The sequence below is a fragment of the Sceloporus occidentalis genome, unplaced genomic scaffold, assembly GCF_023333645.1.
Source record: "Sceloporus occidentalis isolate IW3139 unplaced genomic scaffold, rSceOcc1.0.p SCAF_2, whole genome shotgun sequence".
Lineage (NCBI taxonomy): Eukaryota > Metazoa > Chordata > Lepidosauria > Squamata > Phrynosomatidae > Sceloporus > Sceloporus occidentalis.
Window position 1 is genome coordinate 202,995,696 of NW_028316982.1, and position 22,250 is coordinate 203,017,945.

Below are 22,250 nucleotides of genomic sequence, written 5' to 3' on the forward strand. Positions count from 1 at the left end.
AAAGTACATAGAAGCCTACAAAGATCTGGGCCCAACTGCAAGGGTGAAAGCATTTGCAGAAAATAATACAATGGTAGAGATCAGTGTTTCAAGAATTTTTCCAAATGACAAAAGTATTGCTTCCAGGAGATCTGAAATGTTTTCTGAACCCTACCTTGCTCTAGATTGAATAATACAATGAGTCAGGTATAAAACAACCAGGTCTGAGGCTGCATTTGCAGTGCAGAAATAATGCAGTTTGACACCACTTTAACCACCATGGCTATGGAATTCTGGGATTTGTAGTTTTATCAGATATGGAGCCTTCACTGTCAGGGAGCTCTGATGCCACAACAAACTACAAATCCAAAGATTCCATGGCACTGAGCCATGGCAGTTAAAGTGTTTGCCAAACTGTATTATTTCTACAGTGCAGATCTGGCCTGAGTGAGGGTAAGCTATCAATGTAAGAAGTTTCCTCTGTAGGTATGAGCATCATCTGCTGAATAGGGGACAGACATGGATGTGTGAAAAGGTCCTCTATGCCAGTGGTTCTCAACCTTCCTAATGCTGTGACCTTTTAATACAGTTCCTCATGTTGTGTTGACCCCCAACCATAGAGGAGCGGTGTCTCGGTTTCTAAGACCATCAGAAATATGTGTTTTCCGATGGCCTTAGGCGACCCCCAAAGGGGTCATGACCCCCAGGTTGAGAACCGCTTCTCTATGCATTTTTACTAGCACAGTATCTACCTCATGCCACACATAGCATTAAGCACTCTAATCATTGGCTTTTAAAGAGGAACACTGCATTTAGCTTCTCCTCCTTCATGGATTGGGAATGGTTTGAATTCAGGTGCATCATCCATTCTGAACAGATGTTCTAAAAATGGAGTGCCTACATGCAAGATACATGGTGTACTTACTTGTAAGAAGCTAGATGGAACCTTCAGGGTAGAGCTTGCAGGCATACATGAAGAAATCTGTAAAGAAAGGAGACACAGGAGTATATCACATGGAGGTTTTTGCAGGTCAGATCCAGGGTGACTTCAGGTCCGACAATACGAATTCACGTTATAACGTGAATGTTTTATCACACTGGTTGCCTTTCCGAATCGAGGGGGAAGCGGAGTCAGTTCGAATCCAAGGCAATTCACGTGATGCGAATTCATGCAAAGTGGAGTGACTGCAAATTGTATTACCACACCGGTGGGATTCAACTATTTGAATCGGCACCCTTGTGCATGCTCAGTGGGGCTCTGAGCGCATCCTGACCTTTGCGCTTCCGGGGGGAGTGAAGAAGGGAGCCGTTTCCTGTTTTGCGTTATTGCATGATTGCGTGAATACTGTAATATGTATCCTGGTGTGCCTGGCCATTCATGTCAGGCAGTGGATACCAACAAAGCCAACAATGCTGGAAAGGATAGAAAGCAACTCCTCTGGGCAGAGTAAGCAGCACCAGCCAGGTGAGAGTGGCATTGTAGCTGGCTTCCTTGCAAGACTGCCTAAACAGATGATTTAAGGAGAGGAAAAGCAATCAGGAGAAGCGTTGGTTTTACATACGGTAATCAGCTTGGTTTTACATATGGTTGGGCAAGATAGTGCCCACTCATCCTACCCATGACAGCAGGGCCAGGACCAACTACATCCAGCATGACATACTTTCCAGCCAGTGCTATCAAACCAGGTTCCTTTCCAAGCCCAAGAGCAGGGGGGAGGATTAGTGCTCTCCCACCAGAGCATGACCACACAGTAGTATACATTCTTGTGTATGCTTTTTGCTGGATTAGAGCCATTACATTTACTTTTCCAACAACATTCTAAAAAATATTACTGAATTAAATAATTGCAGTGTGTTTGGATACCATCTCATGGATTCTTGCACTTAAGCAAGATTGAGATCGTATATGAACTTTCTCTTCAAACAAACAAACAAACAAAATTCTTTCCCCATTACTGATCTGCTTCTAGACTCCTGGATCTTTCAGGATGGTTGTATTGATCATGAAGAACATTTGTGTTTTTATTTTCCTTTTTAAATCCTTCAAATTTTAATTTAGCTACTTTGGAAGAAAAAGGCTCCAGGTTTAACATAGAAAGTGGAACTATGTTTCCCCAAAGCCATTCTTTCTCTTCATTTCTATAACATTAAGCTTTTAGAGTCAATAACCCATTAGTAATCAAGGGATGTATCATTTATTAATTATGCACCATATTAATATTTAATCCTTTGGGTTGTCAGGCATATTTCTAAATCCACTTTTTTTAATTACATTTGAAAAAAATAATAATCTTCAAGGCAACCATTATAAAAGTAATTTTTCTGCACATTAAGATTTCAATTACTTTGTGAACTGCTGTGATGCTCCAGTACTTGGTAAAGTGGCCATCACAACTCCATTCAAGCTCTTCACTCACTTGAAAGCTAATTGAGCCTTAAAGCAAAGGATGTGTTAGGAAGACTTTTCAGAGAGATCTTGGGAATTCAAACTAGAAACATGATGTCCACTTCCTGCAGCTGCCTGCTTTGAAAGGAAATTTCAGTTTGGCATATTGTGAGCAATTACTTGGCTCTACAAATAAAATATGATTCTTCTCACACTGATGTAAGATATTTACTTCTTGAGATTTTTCTATCTTTAAGATAGTTGTAAGTTGATGTAAATATCAAGATATGTTTTTTTAGCTATGGACAGCCAGTGTAGAATAGGCAACCAAACAAAGGGTAGAAATGGTTACAGTTGTAATAGTTCTGTTTGGCACTAAGACCTGTGAGTAGTTTACTCATTATTTAAATTAATTTAATTTTAGATTGTGTTTAATTCATTTTTGTTGTACTGAAGTATCACTATTAATAAGGATATTGCCCTATATTTAAAATATTATAAATAATACTCAACTGTCCTTAGCTGTGTAATGCCTGCTTCTTTTAATTTAGTTCCCATAGGACCATGATAAACACAGATTGATGGCAAAGGAATCTCCTCCTTCTCTAAAATGAACACTCTGCATATTGCATTGGAAGCATAGGAGTGTACATGTCACAATAAACTAAGGTGAAGAGATTGCATTTAGAAATTCTTTTTAAAAGGAGAATTCTATCTACATTTAGACTTTTGAAGTGAAAACAACAAGTATCACAGTGCAAAACCATAGGGCTGGATTCAGAATACCCATGAGCAGGGCTCCGTTGACAAAACACTCTCAAGGGAGAAATGAGGGAACAGGATCGCTATTGATTTCCCCTTCACTATCTGCAGCTCCTGAAAAACCTGCTCAGGATGCAAGATTCGATGTGGAGTATTACACACAGGTTGGGAAACATACCAAAGCAATTGTCATTCTTCTTCCTCTGTTTGGAGCCTTCCCTTTGTGGAAGGGCAACTCTGGACACAATGCATGGGGTATAGAACTAAATAATATTAATTAAGTAAAGTATCACAAAAGGGCCTCAGTGATCCAGTAGTGTTGATGGTCCTATGGTAGGATCACAGAATCTGGACCAGGGTTTCTTTAAGGGATTCCTAGGGGTTCCACAAGAGATTGTGACTGAAAAACAAAACACATTTCAGTGACCTCTAGAGATAATAATTTTTATGCAGGGGTTCCCTGAGACCTGAAAATAATTTCATGGGTTCCGCCAAGATAAAAGTTTAAGAAAGGCAGTAGACAGTTATGCCCATCACATTCAGCAATATTCCCCACACAGCCCTGATAACACCAGTTGGCTGTGAAGTCTGGCAAAGAATCTTTCTTTTTCTCCAGCAAGGGGAAATAGCATTAAAGCTGATATACCAAACAAACAAAACCATTACTCTGAAAGATAGTATCTGAATCCCATACTACAGTACAGTTATTTTTGTCTTATTTTTATTTCACATCCTATTTCCATTTGGGAACTCAAGAAGACATCTGCAGGATCTATGGGCCATCTTCCAGCCATGTACTGGGCAGACCCAGGTCTGCTTGTGTTCAGAATGACATGCTGGCTGGGGACATCTAAGAATTGTAGTCCAAAAAGTAATATTTCCAAGAAAGGAGACCAAGGATTATTCCCTTTAGGCCATGAATATTTTAATAAGTAACTTTCTGACAGCGCCTTTCCTATAAATGAAGCACCATGAATGAAGAAATAAAATCTTGCAAATGACACATGGAAAGTTTCAATTTCTGTTTACAAACTTATGGCTATCTGATGTGCATGGAAGTTGTTTTATGTATCTGAAATAGGGAAAACCTCATCCCCTTTGCCACCACCATTCCCTTCTCCTTTTGTGTCGTGTCTTTTAGATTGTAAGCCTGAGGGTAGGGAACCATCTAATTAAAAGTAATAACTGTAAGCTGCTCTGATAGCCATTAGGGCTGAAGGGCGGAGTATAAATACCATAAATAAATAAATAAATAAATAAACAAATAAATAAATAAATAAATAAAATAAAATAAATTATATCAATACTTTCCTTCCATTAAGCATAAAGGTGATCAGCCCATTAAGCAGTGTAGTAGCATGTTCTTGGACATTTCAGAAGGAATTAAAAGAGGAAAGATATGAAAGAGACATTCTGTTACAAAAGATCACTAATCAATGTTGATAATATTTCTTATAAATTATTCAGATTTGTTATAAACTCCTCCAGCCCTTTAAAAATTAACAATATATGGTACAACAAGTTGAAACACAATGTATATCTCACCTTGGAAGGCCTCACAGGATATTACTGTGCATTGTGAAGCATTTATGTGTGCTTGACATCAAGACAAATGTTTGGATGAATTGTGAGATATAAATCAAGTGTATGGTCACACAATCAGATAAACCCTGGGCCTTGATTCCTTGTTGTGTATTCTCCTTTCACCACACATTAATTTTTAATTACAACCATTTCAAAATAAAGTCATAATGTGAGTCATAAATCACCAACTGTGGCAATAAACCACTTTGGTTTTATATTAGCCACATACAGATAATACTTCCACCATTAGCACTGACTATTTGAGCTTTCTCCACACGGCATTTCCTCCCTTGCTTCCATTTTAAATAGCAGCAACGTGAGGAAGCAAGCCTGGCTTTCCTAACAGCTGTGGGTTGCTTTCTGTTCTCTTAATTGAAAGCTTGTGTTCAAAGGGCTAAAACATTTTCATGCTATCTTGGCAAATAGAGTGTATCTCATTCGGCTTTACTGTAAGAAACAGAGCCACAGTATTTTAGGGATATTAATAAATAAATGTACATCTTGAAGTGAAAAGGAAAACATGTGCCTCAATGCTGTGGACTTAGACATGGTATGTAATCCATTCCAAGCTCCTCTGCAAAATATTTTTTTCCTGAAGGGAAATGTTGCCTTTGTCACAGAATTCTCACCAAATTAAATTTCCTAGGATTCTTTTAGGAAAGCCATGACAATAGTAACAGAATAATAATAAAAGGTTAGTGTAGATAGGACAACATGATTGATCAAATCTATAATGATGAACACAAATAGTAGATTTAAAGATTTCAAACTATTGTTCAAAAATTATGGTAAGACTTTCTGAAGAATAAGCAAGTTGGGATCCTCCAGATCCTACCAATGACACTAACTATCTGGGGAAGTGAGATTGCATGCTCTTGTGAAGCAAGATGTGAAGCAAGCTCTTTTGAAGCAAGATGTGAAGCAAGCTATGTTGATGGAAGCAAAGTTGATAGTAAGGTATCCCATGTTTGACTGGATTTTTGTTGGGCAGCAACAGTAGGGTGACACTGGCAGAGGACCTCTTAGAGGTAATGTCTCCGTTTGTTAGTACTGCACAGAGTTATAATGCTTGTTAGTACTGTGCAGAGTGGTTCATGGTAAATATCCCTTTGAAAATCTTTTGCCATGAGAACTCCACAGTGAGACAATCCAAAATGAAACAAGAGAGAGTGCCAGAAGATGGGACTCTCTGATCAGATCGCACTCAACAGGCTACTTGGGTACAGCAGAGAACAACTACGAGTAGTGCTGTGGCCAATGACACAACTGAACTCAAACCTAAAAGACTTTCAGCTGTTTATGTGATCAGAGGTGAAATGAAAGTCTGAAGGTGCACAATACATATTATAGGAACACGGGATGTCTGAAGCATGAATCAGAGGAAGCTGGATATAGTAGAGCGTGAAATGGAATGTATGAACATTGCAATATTTTGGGTGAGCGACTAAAATGGACAGGAATGGGACATTTTGAGTCAGATAAGTATGCAGTATTTTACTTAGGAAATGAAATTTCTCTAAAAAGAAATGTGGTGGCATTTATTGTAAGGAGAAAGGTAGCAAAAACAATCAAATGATTGCAAAGTCTGACTGAATCATGTCAATAAGACTTCAGGGAAAAGCCATCAATATAACCTTATTTCAATGTTATGCTCTAAATACAAAGACAGAAGAAGAAGACATTGAAAGATTCTATGCTGGAGTCCAAAAGGAAACTAATCACACCTTGTTGTTAATCACAGGCGATTGGAATGCAAAAATAAGACACAGATCAGAATCAAAGATTGTAGGAAAATTTGACCCAGTATCAAGAAATGATCAATCTGTGCTTTATAGATTACAGTAAAGACTTTGATTGTATAGAATTAGACGATTAGGAGTTGGAAGGACATCTATGAAAGAACTAAACAAGATCCTGAAGTGTCAAGATATATCCTGAAGTGTCAAAAATACTCAAGTTAGGATTGTCTGTGTCATCGTATTCCCCATTTCTATGTATGGTTATGAAACCTGGACACTGAAGACAGTTGATAGGAAGACAATAAACTCATTTGAAATGTGGTGCTAGAGGAGTTCTACATGGACTGCTAGCAAGCTAAATAAATGGGTTCTAGAGCAAATCAAGCCTGACCTCTCCCTAGAAGCCAAAATGACTAAACTGAGGCCGTCATACTTCAGACATATAATGAGAAGACACAACTCCCTAGAAAAGACAATAATGCTTGATAAGACAGAAGGAAGGAGGAAAAGAGGAAGACCAATTTCTATGGATAGACTTAATCAAGGAAGCCATCACCCTGAATCTGCAAGACCTGAGTAGTGCTGGTGACTTGGAGGTCTCTCATTCATGGGTTTACAATAAGTGGAAGTCAGCTTCATGGCACTTGACAATAACACCCCTCCACATGTTTTGGACTGCATCTCACACAATCACTTAATATTGCAGAGTGATATTAATGGGAGTTGCAGTTACCTGAATTAGAAAAGGCTTTCAATTGAATGTTGTTCTTGATACAGTATATCTTCTGGAAGATACTGCTAGTTAACTCTTCCTTCTGAGTTCTCCACAGCACTATTTGTTTGGCAGTGCTAGAATGGGCAAAATCCACTCCTCAAGATGCTGTTGGGCTGCAACTCCTATCAGTCCTAGTCAGCATACCTAACATTGACGATTGTTGGGATATTGAGTCCAACAAATCCTAGAGGTCTGCATTTTACCCAACCCATTACCCAAATTCATTAATGACATATAAAAATTTAACTGGCTCACTAATCTTTATGTATTGACATTGCTGCAGGAGAGCTGCAAGTGTAACCAGTACTCATGAAGATATCAAAGAACATTTGGGTGGAATCTGAGAAAAAACAGCTAGTAGCAACAAATTTACACTGCAACTATATGAATGTCTACTTAGAAGTAAGCCATATCAGGTTCAGTGAGATTTACTCGTACGTTTGTGTGTGCGCACGTGCTTTGCCTTCAAGTCATTTCCAACATATGGTGGCCCTAAGAACCTTATCACAGGGTTTTCTTACTCCTGAGTATGAATTGCAGGCAATATATTTTAGGTCTCCTCTGAACTGGCTAAATTGCAGGACTGCCCATTTTCCAAAACACAGGGCCTGTACAGACAGTCCAAAATAAAGCTGCTTCGGATCACTTTGGAGGACTGGAGCGTGGCTTTGGTGTGCCTTCTGGCCTCTTAGGATGCATGCATCATTTAGACAGCATATCTCCAAAGTGACCAGAAGACCTTTATTTTGGCCTGTCTGTTTGGGCTCACGGTTTGTTTCATCTAACATCTTGAGGGTGAAAGATTAGGGTGAAAGTCTCTTCCATATGATCAACTCTCTTCCATACCAGCATTCTCTGAAGATGCCAGCCACAGATGCTGGTGAAACATCAGGAATAAACTCTTCTAGAACATGGCCACACATCCCCAAAAAATCCCAACAAAAACCTATTAGGGTGACACTTTAGAAGATTAGGTTTCCACTTTAATTGCGCAATGGTACCATTTACTATGGAGACCTATCTTTTTACTCTTGATGTATAGCCAAGTAATGCTAAACAAAAATGGAAATGTAGTTTTCAAAGAAAAACAGTGATGTAGACTTGGTATGTATGATTGAGCCATGGCATTAGTTTGTCAGAACAAGTGGGTTTTTAAATTGGCCTCATGAATTAGAGGCATATGGCTTTTAAATGCACAACATGAAAATAACAAAATAAATACAATTATTTATTCATTAGATCATGCTTTGAAACCATTAACCAACTTTTTTAAAAATGTAAACATTGAACTATTGATTGAGAGGGTAGAGAGTGCATATTGACTTTGCAAAACTCCATTGCTTCTCAGCATAACCTAGCCAACATAACATAAACAAATTAATAGCCATTCCTTTTGACCTTCTTTTACAGTTGTTTAAAACTTTAATTCCAAGCGGGAAGAATTATATTTAAGCATATGCATCTGTAGAATATGTAAGTAGAATGAATGCTATGTACATGGTTAAGGGTTTGATCATCACAACAGGATATTCTCAATTAAATTAACATGTTTTAGCACAGCAAGCAATAAACTGCTTAACACTGAGCCCCAGTGAATTAAATGCCGGAAGAGCATTGGACAAAAGTCAAAGTTGTGCTGACATATTTATTTCTTAGTGAATGAAGACTGTTTAGTTTTAATGCATTTGTGGTTAGCAATAGTTTGAAAAGATCAATGTAAATTTATTTCCAGGCAGTAAATAATGCTTTAATGAGATTTCTGACAGTTTGCTTTCACACCTTAACACTCTTACCTTTAAAAATCCTCAAAGGTGAGCCAATATATTTTTATGGCATTCAGTGATACACAAGTAGAGTGTTCTGTGTTTTATAGGATCTGTTTGATGTGTATTTGATTGGAGGCCTTGTCTTTGAGTTGAACAACTATAATACTAAATCATGCATCTAGGGCACACTGTGTTATTGTTCTGCACCTTTGAAAGCTTAAACCAGGTTCACTTGGGAAAAAAATTAAATATATTCTTCTTCCTCTGTTTCATAACATACCATGAAGGGAATATATAGAAGTGCAGTATAACTTTCTGTCAGTGATATATCATTTTAAAAAAGCAAGTGTCATCAAAAATTTAAAAGAAAGTGATATCTGTTAAGTCAGAACTGCATTTCTTCAGTCTTAAATAAAATATATCCTATTTTATATATAAGAAAGATTTTTTTTGTACAAAAAAGTACTGTCCATAATAAATTAAAGGACGTTTTACAGGAGCACAGTAGATTTTCCATGATTCCAATTCAAAAGCTAAAAATGTCAACACAGCAGCCCCAGCATTCCTACCCCTGACGTGGGAGGAGAATTCTCACTACCTCTCATCCCATGCATTGTCACCATTTGCAGAGAGCAGTACTGTCTATGAAAAATAGCTGTTGTTGCTATCACAGAGCCACTGAAGCCCAAATGCCAGGTTCTGGGGGATACTTTCTCAAAGATAGACAATGTAGGCAGGATATATTTGGCTCTGGAGATCTGCATGCTGGAAAATTCTGTTCTACAAGGAAAACAGGAAAGCCTGCCAGTGCTGCATTCTGGAGACTTGGGGTGCCTGCTTGTTGGCTATAGTATTAACCATGTCCTGAGACTCTCTAGAGGCTGGATCAACACTATCAAAATAATTCCATACCTAGCTCAATTCTGGTGCTGTTAAAATACAAGACATATGCCCATTTTCACAGCAAAAACACTTTTTAAGACTTTAATGGGATTTAGAAAATCTAAAATTTTCTCTACAGTTTTTTCCTGGTTTTTTGCAACATATGTTCTAATTGATTGGTATGACATTGGGGGTGGAGTAGTTGGGCGGTGGGTTCAGAATTAGTTTAGTTTATTTATAAAAGGGAAATCAACACACACACTATGCACACTATCTCTCTGTCACACACAATAACTAAAGATGCAAAGGAAGTAAAAGATAGTGAATTGTAAGGTTGTAAAGTGGTGCTTTACTGATCCTGAAGTGTAGCTCCAGTTGCAGGGTTACTGAAATGAGGATGACACAGTAGTTGCTTGTGATATGTGGGGTGGCTGGCTACTGAGGGGTTTGGTTGATTTCTGTTCAGTTTCAAACTAGATTAAATTGCTTTTGTCTAGGCATGTGTATTTATAGCAAGAAATGGGTCCAAGGGCAGTGTTTCAGGAGTTAAAATAGCTTTTCCAGGAGTTAAATAACTTTCCCAGTTGGGAAGAATGGGACAAGATATATGAGAATGACCAGACAATCAGTGTGAATGTCATCAAACAAAAAGAAATTCATTCCCAGAAGGAAGCTCCCTTTGTCTGTAGTATGCAAGCAATCACCAGGTCCAGCAGCAACCATCACACTTCCTAGTGAAGGGATTATGCTGATTCCGATCTAGAGTGATTTCATCACGGCTATGTGCCTTGGCTTTCTCCATGCTGAGCCATCTGGATTTCCTAATATGGTATTGTTGGTTTTTTGCACTGTGGTATCCCCTTGTGGCTAATTGCCTATGACGTACCTTTTTGATGTTAATGTGATATAAATGAATGAAGGGTGACTGGGAGCTGGATTCTGGGGTAACACACTCCAGTCTTTATTGCAAATATTCTGTTTTCTGTTTTCAGTATAGTTCTATAAATTATGTTGTGTTCATTGTATTACAGAATATAAAATTTCATAGCCTTGATCTGCCCAGAGGCACAGGATTAAAGAGCTGGGTCTCAGTTCTGACCCCTACAGGCCTTTGTTGTAGCTCCATGGTACACTCCGCACTTCTAGGTAGCAACGATTTCTTGGCATGTGCCAGAAATCGTAACATTCCTGGGATCCCTCACATTTGCCCTAGGTTGGCATTTACTGATGTCAGATCTAAGAGTGTTTTTCAGAACATATTAACCATAGTCCATAGTAATCCACTTACTATAAAGATGTCAAGAAAAATCTCCTGTCTTAATCCATCAGTTGTGGACTCCAACTTCTTTCTAGCCAAGTGGCTGCTTGTAAGACTCCTCATCTGGCCCAGGTAGCTAAATGATGACATGCACAATTGCTCATGCAAGTAATGGAAAGTTGTACATTGAATGAAAATCCTAATGAACTTGCCCAGTGGGCACAGGAAAAGGTTGATTCTTCTCTTGCAAATCAAGCTATAAATTCTACCATTTAATTATGCTGATGTGAACCGGATTTCCACTAATGTAAGAAATTCTTGTTTCTTATTCATTTGTCTTTTGAACTGTTTCAAGTGCCAAATGTGTCAGCTATGCCAGTCACTCAGCCACGTGATTTCCAAACTGAATGGTTCTCCAAGTTGCCACAAGCTCATAGTTTATTGCTCAATAAAAAACAAGAGTTCAGATATTTCACTAGGCTGCAATTCTCAAGAGCAATGTTACACTTTCTAGTTTCTAGTCACTGCCTTTTTATAAGCCTTGGGATTGCAACACAAGAGCTTCCATGCAATGATCAAAATCCTTATTTTGTTCTTTCTTTTCTTTTCTTCCTTCCTTCTTTCTTTAAAAAATGTCCATTATATTTATTAGTACAGTAGTACAGTAATACATATACAGACCACAAGGAACTGAAAAATAGACTAAATAAACAACAGTAAATCAAGCAACACTGGAGCGGATAGCCCATGGTGTTCAGAATGTAGCTGCATCTATATGACCTTATTAGCTCCATGGTTTATTGTTGTATGCCTTCAAGTTGTTTCCAGTTTATGGTGACCCTAAGGCAAACGTATCACAGGATTTTCTTGGTAAAATTTGTTCAGAGAGGGTTTGCCACTGCCTTTCTCTGAGGCTGTATTGTAGGCATAAGTTCCCCTCAGTCATATTAGTATTTTGGATCTCTTCTAAGGCCACAGTGTACTGTGACTGGCACAGTCCGGTTTTGACAGCTGTAGAGTTGGACACTTATTGGAATGTTTCAAGCTTTGTGTACTTTCAAAAGGCATGTTTAGGAATTTTAAGAGGCTTTATGATGTGTTTAAAAATATAATTGGTTTTTCTTACTGCAAAGTTCTGAAATTAACGCATTACTCATTTTTATTACATTTTCAATTTTTTTTATTTTTGAAAAGCAGCAACAACAAACCTATTTAGATTGATATGAGAATGACATAAAGTTAGGAATATTCCAGTTAAATTCCTCTTAAAATTCCTAAACATGCCCTTTAAAAGTAAACAAATGAACAAACAGCAGAACCCCTGCACATAATGCCATTTACACAATTAGCAGTTGTGTTGGGTTTCAAAAATTAAATGGTAAAGGTAGGTGCCCTTATCTGGATTGGAATTCAGGCATTGAAGGAATGAGATTGGGGCTCTTTAAATCCTAAATCCAGTTCTTAGTCCCAGATTTGTTGTGAGCCTTCAGGTTCACAGAATGTTAGCAGCTCCCTATGAGAAGAAAGAGAGAGTGCCTGCTTTTAATTTCTGCATAGTAATCAATAGGTAACAAAGGAAAAAGTCAAGAAAGGAAAAACAGGGCAACCCTATACATGTTTATGCAGACGTAAGCCCTATCACATTCAGCAGGGCTTGCTTGTCTATTAAGTTGGTGTCAAATTGCAGCTTCCCTGACCATATTCTGTCAAGTAAAGCTGTCTGGCATTTTGGTTCAGCAGTTTGACCCTGGAATGTGGGTGGATGTGGGGTTGGTTTTAGCCTCACTGAAGACTAGCTGGAGGTTTGGAGACTCCACAGTTATCAGGCAAAATTGGATCACTAAGGAGAATATCACATGAGAGGCTTGAGTAAATCGCCATGAAATTATCAAATCGTGAAAAAAGCATGACCAGGGTTCACACCCCCATGTGCTTCTCCCAGCAGTAAATCATCATGGAGGCATCGGTGCTTGCTTATCCTGTGAGTAAAGCATCAGTGGATTTGCCATTTGGCAATAATGGAAGACCCTAGTACTAGAAGGCCCTGCTGCTGGAAGGTTTGGCTCCTGGTTTTCTTTTAAAGTCATAGCCTCTGCTGGAGCTCCTAGGGCAGAGCTAGAACCAGGCTAAGGCTAAGGGTCAGAGTCCTCCTCTGAGTCCTCAGCCAGGCTGGGCCTAACACACAATAAACTACATTTCCCAGTATTCCCTAACACTGAGCCAGGGCAGTTAACGTGCTCTCAGACTAGATTATTTCTGCAGTGTGTGTTGGGCTTATAGTGTGAGGGAGTGCAGTGGGCTAGGAGACTGTTCAAAACTTTTGCCTAACATATCAGAAGCTCGTGTGAGAGAGATCCACTAAATTATATTTCCCAATCGGTTATGGGCCTCTCACTTCTTGCCTCACAGAAAAAAAGACTGATTTCTCTATCTCTCCCCAAATCTCTCTCTCATTCTCTTGCTGTCTAACTTTCTGTGTCCATCTGTCAGCTGTCAACCACCCAGTCTTAGCACTCACAGTCCTTATTCTCATGTACTGATGAGGGAGCTGACCTGGCCTGTTTTACAGAAACCTGACTGGGGGATGACAGTAATCTCACTTGGGCACAAGCCCTCCCAGCCGGGTATGCCGTTAATGAGCAGGTAAGGGAAAGTGGGCGAGGAGGGGGAGTTGCCATTGTCCACAAAAACAACTTCACCTTGACCAGGATACCTATCCGTAAAACTGACCACATCAAGTGTATGTACCTTCGCCTGAAGGCTAGGGATAGCCTGGGGATTCTGTTGGTTTACCGGAAACCCCGTAACTTAACAGACTCCCTAGCCGAGCTGACACTACTAGTCTCAGAACTGGTGTTGGAGACCCCCAGGCTTCTTGTCTTGGGGGACTTCAACATCCCCCTCAAGACCAGCTCTTCAGATCTCACTGGTGCAGCTCAGGAGTTCATGTTTGCCATGACTAACATGGGCCTATCCCAGATAGTCTCTGGGCTGACACACTGTGCAGTTCACACCCTCGATGCCGTCTTTTGCATGGATCAGGAATATCCGTGGGCAGAAATGATTTCTACTTCCGCTCTGTCATGGACGGATAATTTCCTGGTCAAGATTGGACAGAAGGCAACTATCCCCAATCTCCTCGGGATTGATGGACCTATTAGAACAGTCCACCCTCGAAGGCTGATGGAACCCAAAAGGTTCCAAGAAGCACTAGAGGGTTTAATGGATGGCAACATTGGCGACTCTGTCGAAACCTTGGTCACTACTTGGAATAAAGATCTTTCCAAGGCTATCGACACAATCACTCCCAAGCATCCTTTCCAGCCCGCTTCAGATCGTAATCGTTGGTACACTGAAGATCTTAGAAGGATGAAGCGGACTAGACAACAACTAGAGCATCACTGGCGGAAGACTCGACGTTTATCTGACAAGTAATAATAAAATAATAATAAATATTTATTTATATCCCACCTCTTCCACTTTGAGGATTGAGGCGGGTAACAGCAGAGTTAATACAATATACAACAATAAAAACAACAAGCCCCACAAGACCCTGGCCCAACCCTCCCTCCCAACTATAAAATTAAACATGTTATGTCAAAAAGTACATAACAATACATCAAAATTAAAAAACAAACCGCAAATAAGAAAAATAATAAAAGGAGGGGGATTCAAGTGGTTCTGGACATTATCAATCGGGGAAGGCCTGCCGGAAGAGAAAGGTTTTTGTCGCCTTTTTAAAAGCTTCGAGTGAGGATAATTGGAGAATCTCTTCCGACAGGTCATTCCAAGTTTATGGAGAGGTGACAGAGAAGGACCTCCGGGAGGTCACCGCCAGTCTGGTCTTTCTAGATTGTAAGAGGCTTTTCCCGGAGGATCGGAGTGTACAGGAAGGATTCTATGGGAGGATGCGTTCCTTTAAGTAGACTGGACCCAGGCCATGTAGGGCTTTATAGGTGATTGTAACGCACCCCCAAACCACAATCCTTATTCTATGATGGCAGGCGCTTGGGACCTTTGTTATCCCACCTCTACCACCCCCTATGTATTGACTCTTTTTGCTCTACCACCAAATATAATTGATGACCGCACCCTGTTTAAAACTCAGCTTTACAGTATTATATAATATAGTAGCATGGATATAATATATATGGGATATATATATAGGTAAAACAAAATATGAACTTTATTGAACAAAGGGTTTGAACAGATATTACTTGAACTGAATGGCATTAAACAGCTGTTAGTTCAGGCACGTGTTATTTCTTAGTGGTTACTTTGTTATAACAGTTAAACTTGCTACAGAGTATTATTATTACTATATGTTAAGGTCACTGACACTGTCCTTCCTGCCTACTTGTAGCAAGGTAGAGGTGAAGGAGGAGAGAGTTGGGGGAGGAGGGAGCGATCAGGTGGAAGAATTAAGGAAAGGAAGCCCCGGGGCGGAGCCAGAGGGGAGAGAGGTGGAGCCACGGAGAGGTATAAAGAGGCAGGAGCAGTTGTGCGCGGAGAGAAGGGGCCGGCGCGGAAGAGGTGGGCGCGGAGAAGCGGTCGAGTTAGGGACAGCTAGGGTAACCCATAGCCCTCAGAGGGTGGGAAGACCAGGGTCCCTACAGACTAAGACAAGTCCAAGACCTCCAGGGCCTCATGAGTCTCTGAAGTTAAGAGACCCCAGAGAGGAGGGAGACTTTCCTTTTCCCGAGGGAGAGGACTGGCCGAAGACGGACAAGAAAGGATTGGTGAGCGAATGGTGGGATAGCAAAGGCAGACAGTGGGAACAGGGACCTGTACCACAAGACTGGGAAAAAGCGGACCGGGAGCCCCTGGAGAAACACTCGGGCGGAAGAGCCTCTGACTCTACTTTGGACCCACCGGTCTCGGGGACTTAATTCCACGGCCTGGACAGTTTGTCAAGTTTCTTTTGTTGATTGGGACTAAGTTGTGGGTCTGTTGGACCTGGTTTGGTTAACTGTTGCCAATAAAGGCACCATTGGTACAGCATATACCGACTGGGGAAAGTTTGTTGCACACGTGTTGAAGAAAAATAGAAACAACAACTCCCAGCATGCAACCCGCCACACCGGCTCCGCCCACACTACTTTCCTAAGCTTAGACACCACAGTATTGCCACTCAGGCTTACTATAATAACTCCCTCAATTAGAGTCCTTAGCTGGTTAAAAGTCTCTCACTCTAGACTATAACCAAGTTCCCCTCTGGAACAGACCCTTCTTCTAACTGTCCCCCTCTGGACCAAGCAGTTCTCTGTCTGACTATTCCCTCAGGAACTTCTGTAACCGAAATCCCTCTTTCTGAGTCTGGCTACACTGAGTCTCTCGTTTCTAGACTCTCAAACTAATACGGTCCCTCACTGGACCTATCAGACCCTTTCTTGGTCTATTATCAACACCCCCTCTAACAAAATACTGTTCTCTCAGGAACTATCGGAACACAGTCCCCTCTTGGACTCTCCTGTTCCCCCCACACTCTCTCTGTCAACATTCCAACTTCATCTCTCAACATTCTAAACCCTAACTGACAAAACAACTGCCAAGTGGAATCTTCAAACTCCTCAGCCAGCACCTGATTGGCTTAGGGTCTCTGGCTTCTGACTGGCTGTTTTTTGAGTCAGTTCATCACAGTGATAACCAACACCTTGTACTGAGCCCGGAAGCTAATAGGTAGCCAATGTAGTGATTTTAAAATAGGTGTAATATGGTCAAACTTGGATTTTCCAGCGACCAGTCTGGCTGCCATGTTTTGTATCAATTGGAGCTTCTGGACGTGGCACAAAGGTTGCTCCATGTAGAGTGCATTGCAGAAATCAAGACAAGATGTTACTACAACATGTACAACCATTTCTAGGTCCTGCTGCTCCAGGTAGGGGCGCAACTGGCATATCAGCTGAAGCTGATAACAGGCACTCCAGGCTGTCGCATCAATCTGAGAAGATAGTTGAAGCGACGAATCCAGGAGCACCCCCAAGCTGCAGATGCAGTCTTTCGGGGAACTGGCGAACTTATCTCCATACCCGGATTGGGGTTACCTATCATGAGTACCTCCGTTTTATTTGGATTCAGCTTAAGTCTATTTCCCCTCATCCAATCCATTACTGACTTCAGGCAGTCATTCAGGAGAGAGATACCCTCCTTGGTCACTGAAACAGTCCGGGACATAGAGAAATAAATTTGGGTGTCATCAGCGTACTGATAACACCTCGTCCCATGTCTCCGGATGATCTCACCCAGAGGCTTCATGTAAATGTTAAACAGCATGGGGGACAGAATGGCGCCACGAGGGACACCAGGAGCAGCTGTCCCCCCAGCATGACTATCTGGAATCTGCCCGAGAGATAGGAACGTAGCCACTGCAAAGCAGAGCCAGAGATTCCCAACTCTGTCAGGTATTCCAGAAGGATACCATGGTCTATGGTATTGAAGGCCGCTGAGATGTCCAAGAGCACCAACAGGGCCATACTTCCCCTGTCATTGCACAAACGGAGATCAAGACATGTCATAGGACTTTTCTTAAAGCCTATTGATTTCTGTAATGCGCTCTACATGGGGCAACCCTTGTGCCATGTCCGGAAGCTTCAACGGATACAAAACATGGCAGCCAGACTGGTCACCGGAAAATCTAGGTTTGACCAAATTACACCTATTCTGAAGTCATTACACTGGCTGCCTATTAGCTTCTGGGCTCAGTACAAGGTGTTGGTTATTACCTACATGGCCTGGACCCAGTCTACTTGAAGGAACGCCTCCTCCCATATAATCCTTCCCATACACTCCGTTCCTCTGGGGAAAATCTTTTACATCCAAAAAAGACCAGATTGATGGTGACCTCCCGGAGGTCTTTTTCTGCTACTGCTCCTAAAGCTTGGAATGACCTGCTGGAAGAGATTTGCCAGTTATCCTCATTGGAGGCTTTTAAAAAAGTGACAAAAACCTTTCTCTTCCAGCAGGCCTTCCCTGAGTGACAACCGCCCAGAACCGATTCTATCCGTCCTTCCTACTATATCTCCTCGTCATTCGCGGATTGTAAAATAATATTGTAATGTTTTATTGTATTGTTATATATTTTAATCATGTTTTATGTTAATTTTATAGTTTGGGAGGGAGGGTTAGGTCAGGGTTTTGTGGGTTTTATTGTTTTTATATTGTGTATCATAAACTCTGTTGTTACTCGCCTCCATCCCCAAACGGAAGAGGCGGGATATAAATAAATATTTTATTGTTATTTATTGTTATTACTTCCCCCATCCACAGTGACTTACACATTACTGCCTGAAGCATGTGAATGCCTTCTTATTTCCTTCCTGTTACAACCTGATCATCAAACATCTGCCTGTTTTTTCAATGGGTTCAGTCCTCACTCCTTTAACATGAAAAAACAACACCATACATATTATCATATTATCAAAAAGTTAAACAAATTCACTTTAACATGTGAAATCTAAAGCATAAAATTTCCATGTTTTCAATATGAATATCTATGTATATTTATAGTAGTGCAAACACACAAGTACAAACATTGACATTACTTACATACACAAGTATGTTTCCTGCCTCCCAAAAAACCTAGAGATACACTTCACTGAATAGTTTCCTGTTGTGTCAAACATCAAACCACTTTACATTTTTGTTTGTAAAGTTTTTTATTTTAAAAAAATTAAAATACTTGAAAAAATGTTTGAGTTTTCAAAATACATGAAAAAAAAATCCAACCACACAGACCACCTGAAATGTGTGGTCGGAAGTGACAAACAGGAAGAGGCTGTTAGAAGCTTTATCTGTTTCAGTAACAGAGAAATGACAGAGGGCAGAGGTAGGGGAGGTGAAGAAGAATGTTCACCCCACAACAAAGTAGTTTTTGTCATCTCCTTTTCCAGACCCATCTGCATGGTTGATCGTATTATCCTTAGCAAAAAATTCCATTCTCCTATGAGTGGAAAGCCCTTCCATATTCCATGGTTATCTCTCCTGCCAAATGTCCATAGGGCCAATTTCTATGTGCTAAGATATGATGAGATTTTTCCATTGGTATGAGAGCCAGCATGGTGTAGTGGTTTGAGTGCTAGACTGTAACTCTGGAGACCAGGGTTCAATTCTCCACTTGGCCATGAGGTCCACTGGGTAAGCCACATTCTTTGACCCTCAAGAGAAGGCAATGGCAAACCTCCTCTGAACAAATCTTGTCAAGAGAACCCCATGATAGGTTTGACTTAGGGCAGTGGTTTCCAAACTTTGGTCTTCCAGGTGTTTTGGACTTCAACACCCAGAAGCCTCAGCCAGCTTGGCAAACAGTCAAGAATTTTGGGACCTGAAGTTCAAAACTTCTGGAGGACCAAGGTTTGGGAACCACTGCCAGAAATGACTTACAGTAAAATAAAATTTTTCTGTTAAGCAACGAACAGGGAAAAAAGAGCACTGTGCTGATGAGCCTGTGATATAATCTGCATTTTTGGAGTCCACAAAACTCCTACCTGTAATAATGTTCTCTCACCCTCCCCCCCCCCCCCCATATGGCACCACTGGGAACCTTCTAAAGATTTTTAGTGGGAACAGGGGAAATACTAGCAAGCCAAGTTCTTTCCAGGTCCCACTGCTGCTTCCCTTAACAGCTGTTCACTTGGTCTATTCCTCTGGCCCAGAGGGAGAGCTTCACCAGGGAGCAGAAGCAACAGCAGGTTTGACACCGCCTGCTCATTTGCCTGCTCTTTCTCTCAAGGCAATGACAGGGACTGGGGAAAGGGAGAAAAAGAAGGTAATTGCAGAAGGAAAGAGACATGAGCAATGCGATGAATTCATTCCACCTACATCGAAAGACGTGAATTTACAATAAAGAAATATCTCCTCCCATGAAGGTGGTAAAGGCAATGGAAACCCTCTATGGGACACTGTTTTCTTGCAAGGTAAATACTTCTATTGATTTTTCAGGGATCCATGAAATGTTTTCAAGAGAAGATACCATTCCCCACTGATGTGTTTGCAAAAATTACCCTGCTGTGTTCCAGCCTCAATGGAGAGATTGTTTTAACTCATTGATGTATAGAGTAGGATTGAGGTTGGCAGAGATTTTTTTTTAAAATAGCCATCTGTCAGTCTACAAGAGCTTGAAACTAGATAAACAAATGTTGCTCATTGATCTTTCCCAAAAGAAAATGGGTACCTTTTCCATGCAAGTCAACTTTATTTGGCATCTTGTCTGCAGCTGGGTTCTAGTGTCTCATCACAAGGAAGAAAATACTTTATGAATATTTTTACTTCTTGAATCCAATACGTTGTTCTTGAGGCTTTTGATTAAAATTCAACAATAGTAACGCATCCATACGTTCTCAAAATTCATGGGATCTACTGAAGCCATGTTCTGCCTATCCAATGATGCAACATATTGTTTGTGCTTCCTCAGATTCTGGGATATAATGAGTAGCTTTACAAATTTCTTTTCATGGTAAGAGCCCCGGAGACTCTTGGTTTTAGAATATCATTTGTTTATGAAAGTAGCAGAGGTACCTGACTTTGTATATACAGTGGGCCTTCGGTATCCATGGAGGATCCGTTCGAGACTTATTGCAGATTCCAAAATCTGTATATGCTCAAGTCCCATAGCACTCAATGGTGGCGTGGCACGTGGCTGCACCACCATTGTGACAATGGCACTTTGCCCCTTCCCGCTCTCTGATGCCAGCCTCACCGTTTTCACTGCAGCAGGCAGCAGGGGGTACCTCTTCTTCCTCCTCTTCCTCGCCTCCTCCCCCTCTTCACTTTCTCCTCTTCTTCCCCCATCACTGCTGCCACAGCTCTTCCCCCTACTCCTCCTTCTCTTCCAATTCCCTCACCTCCTGTACCCTCCTCCTCCTCTTCCCCACATCCTCCACTTTCTTCTGCTCCTCCTACCCCCCCCCCCCGGTTGCACTGCCACTGCTCATCCTCCTTTTCCTTCTTCCTTCTCCTCCTCGTCCACACATCCTCCACTCTCTCCTCCTCCTCGTACCCTTCTCTGTTGCTCTGCCACTGCTCATCTTCCTTTTCTTCCTCCTCCTCTTCTCCACTCTCCTTCGTTTTCCTTCTCCCTTCTTGTCCTCATCCCTGCCACTTCCTTCTCCTCCTCCTCTGCCAATGCCACCCACCCACAGGCTTGCTATCTGCGTATGCTCAAATTCACAGATGGCAAGTCTGCGTATACAGAGGGCGGACTGTACTAGAATAACCCTTGCAGCATGATACTGTAAACCCAAGACAATAGGCAACATTATGGAGCTGTTAGAGTTGCACATGTTACCTTCACCTTGCACAGGTGGAATCATGAATTATGGGACCATAGGCACATCTTTTCATGAAGTTTTCTTCACAAGAGGTGTAGCCATTGATTTGGTGTAGCTGAATTTTGCCTCCATTGAAACATTCCTAGAAATATTTCTTTTCCCTTTGTCTGCATGGCAATTGATGCAAAAAGTTGACTCTTAGCCAAAGCTCACTTTTGTATGTTTTAAATTATATTGTTCTTTTAATGTGCAAGCTGCTTCGCATCCTATTTATTTTTGGGGTGGGAGAAGCAGGATATAAATCATCATCATCATTATCATTAATGGATCAGAATCATAACTCAAGAACAGGTTGTCATAAAGTGCACAGTTTTCCTTTTCTTTCCAGATTTGGTTCATTGCTACTATTGCTTTCTATTTTGCATGGTTATGTTTTGGTATCCCAGATATTCATAATGCAGCCATTCCTGCTCTGTTGCTTGCTTTTAAATTCCACCATGCCTCCCTGAACACAGTCAGGTCTGGTACAGATTAGAAGAAAGGGGCAGCCAGAGGCCGTCCCTTTCTCCTCTGGATCAGTGCCGCAGCAACTGCATGGCCACAACAACGATCCACTGCAAAAAGGAGCTCCAAAATGGAGTTTCTTCCTCTGATGCCATCAAGGTGTCATTTGCGCCGTGGGGCATCATGGTGACATGTCTTGTGCACTGCGCTGTTTGGACGCATTCCACAAGACATGTCATGGGCGCACGTGCCATATGGACGGTGATGCATCAAGATGGCGCCACCCATATGTATTAGGGTTGCTGTGTGCTCCCAAACCCTAATATCACCGCCGCCATGCCACAAAGTGC

The 22,250-nt window shown here is 41.1% G+C and overlaps 1 long non-coding RNA gene across 1 annotated transcript in view; it reads right to left on the minus strand.

Moving 5' to 3' along the window:
- Positions 1 to 22,250, minus strand: part of LOC149319598 (uncharacterized) — a 29,454-nt gene that overhangs the window by 3,077 nt on the left and 4,127 nt on the right. The window contains exon 2 of the long non-coding RNA XR_016279881.1: positions 905 to 961. This is a non-coding gene — a long non-coding RNA (uncharacterized LOC149319598). The remainder of the gene's footprint in view (positions 1 to 904; positions 962 to 22,250) is intronic.